The sequence below is a fragment of the Colias eurytheme genome, chromosome 21 (genome assembly GCF_061535395.1).
Source record: "Colias eurytheme isolate Ceu_HAF_F1 chromosome 21, ilColEury1 Martin Lab GWU primary, whole genome shotgun sequence".
NCBI lineage: Eukaryota > Metazoa > Arthropoda > Insecta > Lepidoptera > Pieridae > Colias > Colias eurytheme.
This window is the reverse complement of record NC_143000.1, coordinates 3,216,975-3,231,087: the sequence shown is the minus strand read 5'-3', so window position 1 is coordinate 3,231,087 and position 14,113 is coordinate 3,216,975.

The following is a 14,113-nucleotide window of genomic DNA, read 5'->3' as shown; positions in this document are numbered from 1 at the left end:
ATGTTTTTATTTAAAAATATTATTTTAAATGATACATAAATCATATCTGGTTAGAAGAATACCTATATCGTATTTATATCCAGCCCTTTTTATTCCATACAAATTCAACTTCATTCTAAATCCCAGAGGTAGGTAATTTATAGCTATATATCATATAGGTATCATATGAAATAGTGCGCTAATCCACTTTTTTATTTTATTCTCATATTGATGATTCACTTGATATATTGGCGACCCCGATTATCATAATATCTACTGAAGGTATACCTACCTTTAGGAGGTCATAAAATACAAGCTTAATTAGGTATGTCCTTATAATAAGTTAACTGCAGGTTTATAATCTTTACTTAGTTTTGAACTATAGATTGTTTATATAAAGTTGATGTGATAAATGAATGATTCAATCAGAGTGTTAAGATTTGTTTTTATTATTTATATCTACAAATGTTTGCAAACCTTTATTCAAATTTATCCATCCTCTAACCTTTCAATAGTAATCACTACCTAAGTGTAAATACTTTTACAAAATACATACGATCAAACATACACGTCGTCGTTGCATAGGTACCTACCTACCATGTACCTACACATCTTGACTTTATATACAAAGTGTCATATCTATAAAACACTAGCGGTCCGCCCCGGCTTCGCCCGTGGTACATATTTACGTTTTCTCTACATAAAAACCATCCTCGTACTTCAAGGAATATAATAAAAAAAGAATTATCGAAATCGGTTCAGCCGTTCACACGTGATGCCGTTACAACGCGAAACGGGTTTCATTTTTACATATAGATTACAAGCACAAACATCAAAGACAAATCAATAAGTACATCTTATAACTCAGCCAATTTCAATATCTGAAATTAGCTTAGTATAAAAACGGTTACATTCAAATTGATTACAATACCTTTGTCATCGCTTTCCAGCTGTGAACTGATGAGACGCTTTGTGTCTCAATTCGATTTATTAGCATATTCAGATATTCAGATAATCTAACTCGTTAAGTCTAGAACGTTCTATTAGGTAAGTACCTGTATATCTAGATAGAATTATGAAGTTATGAAACGTGATTTCTATATTTTATGTGGGCTTATTGAAATGCATTTCGTGGAATCTTCTCGTCAATGTAGGATAATTGAAATGTACCTACATACATACCTACCTACCTACAATTTATTTATGTTTGTATGTATTTCATTTATTAAATAAAGATGTTATGAACATTCAACTACTGATCGAAAATTCTGGTCATATCTCACTAAATCATAGAATTGGTGAATTAGCTTTAACTTAGATACCTAGGTATTTAAATTATTTTATCATCCTTGATTCGATTGCTATTTGCTGGTTAAAGGTCTCTATTTCCTCATCCTTCCTTTAAGTCACGAATAATTTAAATTCAATCTTCTAATAACGTGTCTTCATCATCCTACTATCTCATATAGCAATTATATTTTAGTAAGCTTGAGTAGTTTTAAAATTAAATCATAATAAACAAAAAGGTCGATCGGGCTCAGTGGTGTACCTACATGGGAAGTGGCAGTCCAGCAGTGGACAAAGGCTGGTGATGATGATGAAAGAAAATAAGTTGGTATCTTACATGATACTGCTTTTAATGCAATTGTAATAATTGGCAGAAAATGCAGAGCAATGATGTACCTATGTCCTACCTAACTAGCAACTTCAAATATTAAAGATGAATTTAACCAATAATAATTAATGGAAAATTTTGTGCCTAAGTAGGCAAATATTATTACCGTAACTAGGTACTAATGTCATGATGAATTATTTACTACTGATGAATTTTTAATTTAAGCCAGTACAAAATCATCTGCATGTCCATATAAAATTTCAAGGACGCCACATTATTACTTACATTTCCATTTCATTGTAATTTACAAAATGTAATTAGCTATAAGCATTGTCTTAAAATTAAATACGCTCCATATTAAGACCAACCTTACTCGACCTTTTCACCTTAATTTTTGTCACGACATAAACTGCATTAAGTAATTATCTGTAATTATAAATTAAGTCAAGTGCTGCTAGTTTCGTTCAAGTCTAATTACCTACATTAAATATAATTTTACTGTTATGATATTTATTTACCTACATTGCAAATGAACACCACGTATAAACACATTGAAATCGTTACCCTTGAAACAAAATGTTATACCCGTAATATTATTCATTCAGGTTCGACCAGACGCTTCATTTATGAATGATTCCAAAATCCACGCACTTTTTCATATTCACAAAAAATACCTCACCCACGGATATAAAAACCGAAATTCCATCAAAAAATCGGTTACCCACCGCAACTGTCAATACTAAATCGATTAAAACTATCTCTCACTAGCGAAAATACCGGTTGAGTTTAAAATCGAACAATAGGGAAGGAAGTGAAACCGCAAGACGAAACTGCGGCACATCCCTAATTACTCGACTACCGTAATTTTGTGGCTGAGGGGGTTATTTAAAATCACCACCTTTTGTGACGTTGGATAACTACAAATCAAACAGTATAACAGGCTACTTATACCTTTTGTGTTCTCGATGGGAGCTCGTTAAAAACGGTCTTAGTGTAATCGTATTAAAAAGTTATAAATTATCGGGATGTGGTTGAAGGTGCATGAACTTGCCATGTGTTGAGCAGTTGTGAGCCCAGTGATAACCCGTTTATGAACAATATTCGTCATTATTTCGAATTCACGATTATCAACAACTTTAGGGAAGACGATTAACGTGTATCTAGTTTTCAATTAACAGTCTGTTAAAACACCTCAGGAATAGTTTCAACTAGCGAAATAGTACCTAAGTGTATGAACCAAGAATAAATCATGAAGGCATTACTGTAGGCTTACAGAATATATCAGAGTCTACAAATTAAAAGTCACATATGGGTAGACCTCCTGGAGAGAAATTGCACTCTTGTCACCGTCTATCTATATCTAACATTTATACATTTTTTTTATTTTTAATGATGTTTTCTTATTGTATAATACATAATATATATTAGTTTAAATTTAAGGAACCTATAGGTATTCTAAAATAGATTTCATCAATTTCTTCTTTAACTAATAATTATTATTTACAAATGAAAGATGGGAAATGTAGGTAATCAACTTGAGGAAATAAAAGATCCCAGGAAACAATTAATGAATAACAGGAGGATCTCCAAATAATATTTAATATGCTATAATTTTAAAATAGGGAGACTTATAAAGCAAAGCGGAAGTCATTGTTGTGAAGGTCAAGAACAATGTAGGGTTGGAGTAACAAGTATAATACAAGGCAATATTAATAATAAATTTATTACCTACTTAAAAGTGAATTTTATTTGAATGTCCCTACTCCCTACGTAGAAAATCTTACATTTACAATATTGTATATTTACTATTTAGGTAGGTACCTACTCGAAATCGAATTTTTTCTACTCTTTAAAAATTTCTCTTTTGTAAAGCATTGAAAGGCGATAAAAAATAATTAATATTAAACATATATTTAGTTCCTATAATTATATGTTTTTGAGTACCATGTGTTCTAATCATATTATGGATCATCTAAACGGTTTTAATTAATTTATGATAGACATTAAAAGTATGCATGCATCTAGTCATTTATTATTACACTATAGATATTAAATTATAAATGAATACCTATCTGTCTTTTAAATAAGTACATAAGTAGTTTCTTCAATTCAGAAATAATGTTAGCAAAAGTTGTGTTACTAACTTACTTATAAATAGTTACTACTATTATTCTGTGCTAATAGGGCTATCGGTATTATTTATTTATTTATTTATTTATTCATTTATTCAGGAAAACATTTACAATTCTTAAATACTAGACAGTTAAAAAGAAGAAAAAAAAAACAAAATACACTTAAAATCTAAAATTAAATTAAACAAAAATGAATACAAGAAATGTTCCCTGAAAAGGTCTTGGCTCAGCACATTGTCATAGTTCTGAGAACCATAACGCTGATATTCTGCCAAGACCCATACCATACCCGTACCATACATAAAATATAAATACTATAGATAGTGTGAGAACAATATTAGCATATAATATAATAGAAAATAATTTGGAAAATCCAAAAGTGCACGCCTCATAATTTTTTTTTAATAAATATTTATTAATTATTATTTTTGTTTATTTAATAACAATTAAACCACATCGAATCAGACCCTGAAAATGAAAGGGTTCTATTCCTGAGCATACTCAAGCGTAAGAGAAAAAAAAAGACTCGATTAGTAAAGTATTTCGGTCGCTATCGTGTTAACAAGAAAAAGGATCCGCACATACAGACACACGGACGTCCAAGACAGAACTTTTTTAAACTGTTTTTTTACTAGTTTAAATAACAAAAATGACATCAAAAATATCATGAACGTTAAAAATAGTGTTTTTTCTTAATATGTGTGTGTATGTATTATCTTACAAGTGCAATGTATGATACATAAAGACATTTTAAGTTTGAAAAATCAGATGTTTTGCGCGAAGTGACAGTAGTACCCACCTCAACGCTTCGCTTATGAGGCGTGCAAAAGTAAGTAAGTAGGTATATACAATAAAAAAATAAATGAATAGATAGTTACATAAAAGTGATATGAATAAATAATATATAGATGATAAATAAATAGTAGATACATAAAATACCGATCGGATAGTATAGCAGTAAAATTTGAATAGATTTAGGTATAATAAGATAAAGAAATGGTTTCTCGTGGCAGCCCTAAGTCTGTGCAGTGCGGAGTAATATAAATCTATTTTTGATTTTGCATGTTAAGTAAGTGTATTTTGTACATTTTTTTAAAAGAGTACTTTGAGCACACTTGTTTAATTGGCGGAGGGATATTGTTCCAACACTTTGTAGCACAGTACTTAAAGCTACCACGGAAAGCTTGCGATCGATGCAGAGGGACTGAAAGTGCGCTAGTTACGCTCCTTACTGGGTTCCGACCATTATCTTTTCTCCATCTTATTTATGTATACAATTTGTAACAGACCTTCAATGCTAGTTATTACGTCATCAATGACCAGATAACTGCATTACGTCATTTAGAATTGCAAGATCTGATTATACAAAAATAAACCTTAAATATCATAATATAGAATTCATGTAGCAAAAATATATCAAAAATGAATTTAAAAACGATACGGTTGCTAAGCAGAGAGCAATTGGGAAATATTGATGATAACCGCTAGGGGGGTGCTGAGTCGATGGTCAATTAATATTAACTTGAAATCTGTGGGATTCCGCGCCGCTGTCCGAATTTTATAGCGGCGGGCGCCACCCAAGCCGCGGGACAGGGAAATATGGGGAGCTGTTGTTGTGATGTCATTTCACACTCGTGTAATTTTTTGTTGGGCAGTTGTATATTTTCAATGCAATTATCTGAATTTAACTCCGATTTACTTGGCGTGTTTTATCAGCGAGATATTTTCAGTGCAAAATTGTGTTGAGTTGACTGAATATTAAATTAAATCTATAGATACTAATGTTATAAAGCGGAAGAGTTTCTTTGTTTGATTGAATGCGCTAAATCAGGAACTGCAGATCCGTTTTGAAAAATTATTTCAGTGTTAGTTACCCCATTTATCTAGGAGGGCACAGCTGCTATCATTACGCTAAGATCAACAGGAAGGGAAACACGCGGGAAAAACCGCGAAGCGCAGCTAGTTAGTTATACATATTTGTCTTTTTCTACCCATGGTAAAACGTGCTAGTAAATCTATTTCTAAAACAGACATTATTGCACATCTTAAATCCATTTATTCACGTACGGCTTCTGGGCGTGACCCCAGGTAATCCGTTAAGCGACGACCACTCGCGAACCGTTACGGAGAACCATTGCATTTAGCTCAACAAGGTCGACTCCACGCCACCCCTGTTCCTTGGCGCCTAGGCCTCAGCGAGCGAGCTCCATTATTTATACACGTACATAACATAAAAATATAACAAACGCACCGCCCTGTGGCCACGCAAGAGCATCGCACGACTTATCCATCTGACGTTTTGGTACTGTCACGATGTTGCTATAAAGCGGCGGCCATTATGGTACCTACTAGGAGTCGATTTGTTGGTGACCGGATATCAATGGTAGGTGGTATATTTAGGTATCATAAGCAGGACCAGATGTCAAAGGTGAAGAAAGGTAAAACTTAAAAGGTATTATAGGGACAGCATAGCTTTTACAGTAGTAACTTGTAATATGACATCGGTAGGTGTTTAGCCATTTTTTATTTTGCAGCAGTAACAACTAATAATACCCAGATCTAACTTGTTTTGTATCAATATACCTATTGACCACGACTTAAGCTGTAGGAAATCGTTTACTGATCGTTCAAACTAAATATGAAATTTATCTAGACATGGACACAGAATACCTAGGTAATAACTAGTAGCATGGAGTAGGATATACTAACCTTACCTTACAATTTTTTTTAACATAGGTAACTTGTATTCCATTTCCACCAGAGACAATGAAATACTTTTTAGTTAACTCCTAAAAAACATTTTATGAAGAAGCCCTCACTTTAAAAATCTTAATATATATAAATCTCGTGTCACAATGTTTGTCCTCAATGGACTCCTAAACCACTTAACCGATTATAATAAAATTCACACACCATGTGCAGTTCGATCCAACTTGAGAGATAGGATAGTTTAAATAAGTTTTAAGTCGGGGCGGACCGCTAGTTGTAATATATTTTGTCAATGAATAAAAATTAAATTAATGTGTTGAAGAAGATGGCAACCTTTTGCATAAAGCTATTATTATAAATTCCTTTTTTATTCAAGTAAATTGTAGAAATACACATCCTACAACTCAGAACACGGTAATAATTTAAAATCGACATGATTTTTCTTTAATTATAGAGCGGAAGGTTGGTGTTTAATCAAGCACGTTGTACTGGTAGCCTCTTTAATAATTTGATCTCATTTAATGAGGTGTATTTAAGATAACGGTGGGTATGGCGGCGTGCTTTGAAGCTTCTAGAAGTTTTATTTTGTGTGGACGAAATCGATACGAATTTTTATAACACACATGACACAATACATATCTAAAAGAATAATACCTACACTAAGTACTACCACAGGTACTACCTACTTACACTTTATCTAATAAATAATTAAAAAATATTTTTTTTATATAGGTAATCTTACACATCACCAACTTACAATATCCAACCCTATCATGTTATTTTTTTAAGTAGCTAGTAACATTTACAAACAAACTAAGTGGTTTCATTAAAAAACTCATCCCAATCACTAATCAGACATGATACGTATCAAAAACAGTAACCGATAGCTATAATTTTTAAAAGAAAAACTTTCCCGCGTTTCCAGCTACATAGTAACGTGAGAACAGATTAAAAATTTGACATGACACCAAAGAGGTTGGATAGGTTTGAAATTAAAAAAAAAAGCACGCACCCGCGTCAACGTCAGCTGTGGTTTACGACAATAGAAACGTGATGGCAATGAATAACAAAAGATGTTATAATCAATATTTTGGATAATTCGTTTGTAGAGTTATTATTTTTTCTTGTTCTTTGTATTTCAATATGATAGATATTAGATACCTATATTTTAAAAATAATTATTTATTAGATAATATATCCTGTAGTAGGTACTTAGGTAGGTACCTACCTACATATTTTTGGGTAATAAGCTTAGGTAAATTAGGTACAATTTATTTTAGTAGGTATCTACCTAAAGTGTTTAGGTCGACCTAGACCAGTCTTAAAAAGGAAATTAAATTACTATTCTTTTTACTCTGTAATAGCCATAAATGCATAAAAATTGTAATTCCTTTATTATTTTTATACAAAACGGAAAGCTGGTTCCAAGAAGAACCGGAAATTACCGGGAACTTAACCCCTTAATGTCAGAAGTGGAGCGCGGGATGGCCCATTTGCGCGCCGTGTGAAATTAAATAAATTTATAAACACTGAATTAATAGGTAGATATTATTAGATAAATGTGTATTAGAGCTTCTGAAGTCTATTGATTATAATATTATACCTATGTACCTACCTACTTGATTAGAACATACATAGTTATAAATCCTTAAAAATAGATAGGTAATGTGTTCAGTTTAATTTCGAAATATTTACCTCTTATTACCTCTGACATTATATTTCTTACCCTTTGCAGAGAGTAAGAAATAATTCAAAATTATGAATTAATTTTAAGATCCATAGATATTAAATGCATAGTAAATGAATAAACAACATATGTACGATAGATTGTTACATCGCATACAGATATTTATAAATATATACATGAAGCCCGATGATTCTAATCGACACATAATCCGCGGTCCACCAATAGTAACATCGATCGAACAAAGAACATCGGCTAGGTGTTAAATTTAACGCCTGAAAACAACAAATAAATATGTGCCTTATTATTTACACCATATGCTTCAGATTTGTCTGTAAAGACTAACACAATAGAATAGAACATGCAGAGAAAATAGATACCTCGTCCATTGGCATAGAGTTGAAAATTAAAGCTCACCTATCAGAATTACGCTACAGTTAAGGCGTCAATTTTCACACCTAATCCCTGCAGCGGAGATTGATTTCTATTTTCTATGGCGTAGGATTGAAATTATATTTATTTTTTAAGTGTAATTACGTCTTTTAGCATTGGACATGGAAGGTGTCGTATTTCTCGCGACGGGTGTGAAGGGTCGCTACAGCAGCCTCTGATTGGTCACTTTTATAGGTGTTGATTATTCAGATATGATCTTTATGATATTGTCCAATCACTTGACAAAAGTTTTTAATACTTCAATTTGGGCAAAAGCTTGGCATGTGGTGAAATGGAAATTAATGGGAGTACTTAGAGTTTAATTTTGAAATAACTGACATCCATTATTGCGTTTTAATTTGGATAGGTTTTTATTCCCGTCAAAATTTAAAAAGTTAACCTTAAAATGCATTCGTAGGTATATGTAATAGCCAATAGGTAACCTTAACCCATGCATATAACATATCAGTCATACTAGGAATAGAAGGTAAAATAAATCTACCATACTACTATCATAATATCGCTTTGAACTGTTTATATCTAGAGCCGCCTATAAATACCGACTTCGCAGTAGAGGGTGCGATCAATCTCAGTCGCATATCTTCATCTGTTCACGTTTTGTTCGTGTCACGAGTTGAACACTCGAAATAGGCGGCAACGGTGACATTTGAGCACAGAGTATACAAGCATTGTCTATGGTACAAACGTGTCTATGCTTTTTAAAGTTGTTTGGTTGTTATTTCGTAATAGGTATATATATAGTCTTTACTAACTTTTTTTTAAGTAAAACTTGGCGTAAGGGGATATCCCCTTACGCCAAGTTTTACTTAAAAAAAAGTTCAAGTAGGTCCCTACAACTTTGATTCCGTACCTGCTTACAAAAAATTATCCATATTTACCTCCCTGAATATAACACAGATGACATATCCTACCTTTGTTTCAGTTGCTACATTTTCCAATATCTTACGATAAGTTATCACTCAAACACATCACAAAAAAACACCTATAAATATACACCTAGGTACATTTAATACCAAACGCTTTTCCAGTATATCTTAAAATTCCACAATATCCGAGTAGTAAGTCACGCTTAGGAAGCACAAAGGGTGGGTGGATCAATTGCGAGGGGCGGTAATCGTCTTACTGGACCGCATGGACAGATACTTTTGAGGTTATGTTGTACGTGATATTAGTTTATACTATGGCAATGTGTAATGTGTTACTGTACTGCTTCTTGCTAGGTGTAGGTCAAAAATAGAATGTGCTTTTTGAGTGAAAGTTCTGGAAATCATAGTTTCCTAGCCAAGCCAAGTTTTGTTCAATATAGCATGTAGGTACCTATTTAGAACCTTCCCAGATGGTTACACAGGTGCGTAGTTTGGCAAATAATATTGTACAGATATCTCGCAAAAAAATAATGTAAGACAAATAAACAACAGAACACAATAACTGATTAAAATAATTAAAAGCTTATTATGTACAGGTACCTAGGTATCTACTTATTGTAGGTACCTAATTGAAGTTTTTTTGAGTAATAATTTATAGCTATGCACATATAGGTAGGTAGGTATACTGAAGCCAGAAGTCAGAAAACAATGTCCTGCTATGTAATGTTTAGGTATGTAGGTTAATAGATCTACAATTTCATACATGATACATGCTCCTAGATAGGTATTCATCATTTATCAGAATATGGAAAACTAAACCACTCAAACAAATGTTGTAAAACTGAGTAAATATCTAAACAAAACAGTCGAATTGTCACCCAAACACGCGTGAGATGGCCCTACACGTACAGTTGTGTTGAACATTTTTCGTAATTCGCAAGAAACGCGTTCATGTGAATAGGGCTGCCACAAAGCATTTAAATTACTTGGTTATTTTAATTTTTTTTTCTATTTACCTTGATGTTGTGTTAGAAACTATTAATACCAAGGTAACTTGTAAAATAGTTGACAATGTAGCGCATTCAGATTTAGGCGAAGATTAGGTTCTCTTCGAAAATTAAAATTATTTTTTTGCTTTTAAAGCATTTCATATTTTCTTAAATCTATAAATATACTTGATCTAAGCCATAATTCGAGTTCTAAAGCACCAATCCTACTGCAAGAAGTCAAGTAGCAGCCCTAGTAAGCCACAAGCGTCGGAATCTGGGGGGAGCCACCCGCCTGCGACGTCCTGTCACTGACAAATGGCCCGAAGGAGACTCGACCCCGACACCCTCTGGCTCGGGGTGCAGTACGTCTTCAGATATTGGAGTCAAGAAAATCGTTTGATACAATAAATATTATTTGATACGAAACAGTATTTTTTTGCACCTTTAAGGCTTATACATCAGTGATAACCAGTTTAAGACTTGGATGATTAAATTGATACCTATGTGTGTAGGTATGTTTGTTAATGTACCTATTTATTTATTTTCCGTACAACTGACGCTGCCTCTAAACTGCTAAGCTGCTAAAACAATAGTTACTCTTATGATTACCATTATCTACCATTTACCAAAGATAACATTAAGGTATATATCTATTGACGACTAAAAGCTACACTCAAATAAGTCTATCGATTCAGAAAAGTCCCCTGTACCTAGAAAAACCAGCCAGAGAATATGTTCTTTATTCATATATTTCAGTATAAAAGCCTTGAGACATCACCGCGAGCCGTTTCAGTAGGGTGCTATAATTTCATAGGACGGGCGTCGCTCGCTTATCCCGGGCTGCAGGCGCCGCAAACATCGCCTGTATCCCCCCCGACCACCCTGCGGATATTGGGAATTCCGATAGACCACATATTTTAAGTTCAACCGGTGAAGACGGAATTATAATTACCTATTGGATACTGGATTAGTTGTAGGTATGGTGATTGGCGGTTTAGTCGTGTGCGGTGTGTCTAGAAAATTTAAGTAATTCAATGATATGTGCTTATTAAATTGTAGAAAGTACCTATGTACTTCTTAAAAGCATATTAGCGTATTAAATAGTATCACTAAGTACTGCATGATTCTTATTGTTTATTATTTTACTCATATTTTGATATGTCGGATGTCCGTATTTTTGTGCGCTTCTTCCACACACCTGCCATGATACATTTGATTTTAATTAAATTGTTATTATTATAAAGAATAATATAGCAAGAGATCTAAACTCTGTTGCGCTAACAAATTAAATCTAAATTATTAGGTATTAGTGACAAACAGAGTTACCTCGAAGAACACTTGAAATGGAAAACAAATCAATCTCTACCCTCATCTTCAGACTTCGTATCTAACAAATGAAAACTGATATATTACAAAACTGCTGACACACCAATAAAATATATTTACCAAATTGCAATATGCACTCTACTTAAGCAATCTAAAAAAACATTAGAATTGATGAGCCTTTCTCACCAAGTATTTTCCATTGTATCTAAAAACGCTGATTTCGATAACTTCAATAAAACGTCTAGCCGATATAAAAATAATAAATCTACATCTATGCTACTATCGTATGAGAATGTATTTCAATAGAAAAATAAGTTTTCTTGTTACACGTGTCTCTTTGTAAGTGTTATTGAATAAAAACATTGCTGTTTACGTTTTCGATAGAAATTTGCCTAAGATACTTAATTCATTTTTCTGTTTATTTATTATTAGGTATTTAATAATGCTATATAAGCTTGCCTTATTAAGGTTTACAAATATCGCACAACATGACATTTTATTTCAATTTTCATCTTGTTACAAATTATTATTACCATATTAAATCGTACCATCAAATGTTAATAAAAAACCATGAAAATCAAATCTTCTCTCACATATTACAATGTTTAGATTTTTGTTTACATTACATGAATTTCATAAAACATGCTGCTATATATCTTAACAATAAGTGAAAGAAAAACGGGTAAATTCAGGATCTAAACTTGTATAAAATATGTCGTGGATAAAAGTCGTGGGACCCAAGACCCTTTATGTTCATATGAGATCCCAAAAGCGATTCTATTGGGAACATCAAGTGCCCTTGAATACAATATCTTTTATATTTTTTGTCGTCACTGTAAGGAGTGTCACTGTTTCTAGACCTTGAAGGTTGAAGAATATTTAAATTACAATAACATATATTTACATATGGGCATAAATTTTTTATTAAAAGTGTTATGTTGCATATTTTCAATAAAATATCAGAAGGTCGATGTACCTTCTACCTTCAGTAAAAATTGACGCACTAAAAAATTACGATCCTAAAAATGTAGAGTAGAGCATTACAATTTCACTTATAAAATTAAAACAAATCTTTCTATTTTACATCAAATATCAAACATTAATTCTCAATTCCACAAGGTACACTTCTTGCCTTGAAAACGATAACAAGGGGTGAAATACAGATGAAAATGTTTGCCTAAAACTTAGAACAATATACCGGAGATTTGCAAATCAAAACGCAGTCCACTGGCCAGTTCAAAAGCTTAAGATATCAAAGGAAAGATGATAATTAAGAGCAGTAACAGTTAAAACTCCCCCTGCCCTTTGAAAGGGAAGACATGGTAATGACGTTGGGAATGGTTATGACGCGACCGGATTGGAAAGCGTTTGTTTTGGCAGGATAATGGTAGAAACTGAGGACCATTATTGTTGGTCGCATTGTGCTGACTCCGAAATTCTTGTTGGTATCTGTGATGCAATCGGTTTGGGGGTTTAATGTGCTTGTCTTATAGAGATATAGACTACAAGCCCGCATAGGACAAAAATATGGGTCAAATGAACCACCAGGGGACATATCTAGAACGATAGCAGAGCAAAAAATAATAAGATTCATCACTATGCCGTCACTTGTAAGCTGTCCAACTGAGTGCAGATGAGAATTGAAAAGTACAGGTAGACTCGGTAAATTTTGGTCATATATTTTTGTACGGCATTCTTAACCATCGATAGATCCATTAAAAATAATAAGAAACCGCTCAGTGCCGTACAAAAATGGTGGTCCTCCAAGTCGGAATTTTTATTTAATTTCCGAGAGTTACCGGGGGTAAATTTGGTCATTTGACCATGTACGGCATCTGTGTCATACTATTGCTATACTGCTTTTAATCCATTATTCCGCAACGCCGTACAAAAATCATGGGGACAAGGGGAAAAAATCGAGAGTTGTAATCCCCTCTCTTTCCCCACTCCAGGGGGTCATTTGACTAAGTACGGCTTCGGTTCCAAAACATTATCTAGCACTCAAAAGTACTATTAAAAGCAATGCCGTCAAAAAATAATTGTTCTTTTAAATGTATACCAATAATCATCTTAATTTCATCGAATTCTTAATATAAAGAGCTGTAAGGTCATTTGACCCTGTACGGGAACTTTTTTTTTAACATGATATTGTAAAATTCAATTGTTGTATAGTATTGCCGTTCAAAAGAAACCGTTCTAAAAAAAGTTATAGAGAAATGCAAAACCAGAAATTTTGTTAAAGTTTAAACATCGTAGATTAATGAAATATAATAGTTTTCTACACTTTATCCGTTGTTTTAAATAGTATTAACATAGATAAATTAGGAAAAAACGATGCCGTACATTTTTGTGCAGACCAC